At 40.0% G+C, this 2,975-nt stretch overlaps 1 non-coding gene across 1 annotated transcript; it reads left to right on the top strand.

The window, feature by feature from the left end:
* Positions 1 to 213: 213 nt before the first annotated feature.
* On the top strand, positions 214 to 317 carry LOC120097307 (U6 spliceosomal RNA). Its single transcript, XR_005494517.1, has one exon. It is a non-coding gene; the product is annotated as a U6 spliceosomal RNA (small nuclear RNA).
* The last annotated feature ends 2,658 nt before the right edge of the window (positions 318 to 2,975 follow it).

Below are 2,975 nucleotides of genomic sequence, written 5' to 3'. Positions count from 1 at the left end.
AATAACACTCGAAATGTATATAAGAAATACTCAAGTTAATAAAAAAAATAAAAAATAAAAATAAAAATAAAAAAGAAAACGCTTCCATAAAAATGGGCTGTAGAGAAGCCTATAGAATATTTTCTTAACTAGTGATTAATGGGGGTGGGTCCAGCCCACTGGGGGTGGTGCCTTCCCTGGGCTGGTGGTCCGGTTCTATAAGGAAATAGGCTGGTGCCCACTTTGACAGCACATATACTAACATTGGAACAATACAGAGATTAGCATGGCCCCTGCGCAAGGATGACACACAAATTCGTGAAGCTTCCATATTTTTAAGAATCAACAAATGGGATCTCTTTGGAACTGCAAATGGAACTGCAAAGCTTCCCTAAGGCAAAGGACACTGTTGTTAGGATAAAACAGCAACCAACAGATTGGGGAAAGATCTTTACCAATCCTACAACAGATAGAGGGCTTATATCCAAAAAATACAAAGAACTCAAGAAGTTCGACTGCAGGGAGACAAATAACCCTATTAAAAATGGGGTTCAGAGCTAAACAAAACATTCTCAGCTGAGGATTATCGAATGGCCTAAAGCACCTAAAGAAATGTTCAACATCCTTAGTCATCAGGGAAATGCAAATCAAAACAACCCTGAGATTCCACCTCATACCAGTCAGAATGGCTAAGATCAAAAACTCAGGTGACAGCAAATGCTGGCGAGGATGTGTGGAGAAAGAGGAACACTCCACCATTGTTGGTGGGATGGTAAACTGGTACCACCATTCTGGAAATCAGTCTGGAGGTTCCTCAGAAAATCGGACATTGAACTACCTGAGGATCCAGCTATACCTCTCTTGGGCATATACCCAAAAGATGCCCCAACATATAACAAAGACACATGCTCCACTATGTTCATAGCAGCCTTATTTATAATAGCCAGAAGCTGGAAAGATCTCAGATGCCCTTCAACAGAGGAATTGATACAGAAAATGTGGTGCATCTACACAATGGAATATTACTCAGCTATCAAAAACAATGACTTTATGAAATTCATAGGCAAATGGAAGGAACTGGAAAATGTCATCCTGAGTGAGGTAACCCAATCACAGAAAAACACACATGGTATGCATTCATTGATAAGTGGATATTAGCCCAAATGCTCAAATTACCCTAGATGCACAGAACACATGAAACTCAAGAAGGATGACCAAAATGTGAATGCTTCACTCCTTCTTCAAAAGGGGAACAAGAATACCCTTGGCAGGGAATAGGGAGGCAAAGTTTAGAACAGAGGCAGAAGGAACACCCATTCAGAGCTTGCCCCACATGTGGCCCATACATATACAGCCACCAAACTAGATAAGATGGATGAAGCAAAGAAGTGTAGGCTGACAGGATCCGGATATAGATCTCTCCTGAGAGGCACAGCCAGAATACGGCAAATACAGAGGCGAATGCCAGCAGCAAACCACTGAACTGAAAACGGGACCCCCGTTGGAGGAATCTTAGAAAGGACTGAAAGAGCTTGAAGGGGCTTGAGACCCCATATGAACAACAATGCCAACCAACCAGAGCTTCCAGGGACTAAGCCACTACCCAAAGGTTCATAGGTAGCAATCAATATCCTAGTAAGGGCACCAGTGGAAGGAGAAGCCCTTGGTCGTGCCAAGACTGAACCCCCAGTGAACGTGATTGTTGTGGGTAGGGTGGTAATGGGGGGAAGGTGGGGAGGGGAACACCCATAGAGAAGGGGATGGGGAGGGGTTAGGGAGATGGTGGTCTGGAAATCGAGAAAGGGAATAACAATCGAAATGTAAATAAGAAATACCCAATTTAATAAAGATGAAAAAAAAGAAAAGAAAATAGGCTGAGTAATCTGCAGGGCAAAAGCCAATAAGTAGCATGCCTCCATGATCTCTGCATTAGCTTCTGCCTCCAGGTTCCTGCCCGGCTTTAGTTCTTGTCCTAATTTCTGTTGATGGTAAAGAATAATGTGGATGCTTAAGTCAAATAAACTCTTTCCTCCCCAAGAAGCTTTGGTCATGGCATTTCATCACAGTAGTAAGCCTAACTATCAGAGCAGGTTAGAGTCCTCAACCCTCTTCCTCTCTCTCCTTCCTGAGAAATGTTACTTTGAATTTGATGTTTATTTTTCATATATTTTTCCTGTAATTTTGTTGCATGCTACATCTAACATTAATGAATATAGAAAATTTGTCTTTTAATATCTAAATATCTTTTAATATCTAAATAAATAAAATTTTAGATTACATAACCATAACCATATCTCTTCACAGACTCCTTTGGTGGAATTTTTTTTGACACAGGAAGGTACAGTAGGAGTCTTTTAAACACTCAGTAGTATTTTATTCTAGTTGGAACATTACATGGGATTTCCTGTGTGTGTGTTTTAATGGGATCTTCTATTAGTAAATATGTATATCACTTTGTAGACTTTTGGTTTTATAAATAAAGCTATAACATGAGTTATTTATTTCTTATGGCGATTAGAGACCACACAATTGGGCATACATACATATAAGATTACAGTAACCAGAATAGACAACACCCATGTGTGATTTAACAAAGAACTGCTATCTACTTCCAAAGTCACACCACGACCGTGACCCCAGATATGTGTGAAAGCTTATGATGCCCTCTGTCTTTCTCAGCACATGATGTCTTCATACTTATAATTTTTGTCCTTCAAATGAATGTGAGACATTGTGTATATAAGTCAGAATCTAACTGGGGACCCTTAGAGACTTTTAGCAGTAGTACAGTAATCTGATACAGGTGCTAGGTAATGAAATGGGTGAAATGCAGATATGTCTTCCTGCCATTCGGTTCTGTATCGATTGTCCATTTGTAACAATCTATAGAGTCTTCATCTACTCATTAGTCACTGTCAGATATGTACATTACTAATGTTGCTTGCTGCCCTGGAGCTAACATTGCACTTTATTTGCAGTTTCTGATAATATGGTAG

The sequence above is a fragment of the Rattus norvegicus genome, chromosome 15 (genome assembly GCF_036323735.1).
Source record: "Rattus norvegicus strain BN/NHsdMcwi chromosome 15, GRCr8, whole genome shotgun sequence".
Lineage (NCBI taxonomy): Eukaryota > Metazoa > Chordata > Mammalia > Rodentia > Muridae > Rattus > Rattus norvegicus.
This window is presented reverse-complemented; position numbering and strand designations above follow the sequence as displayed.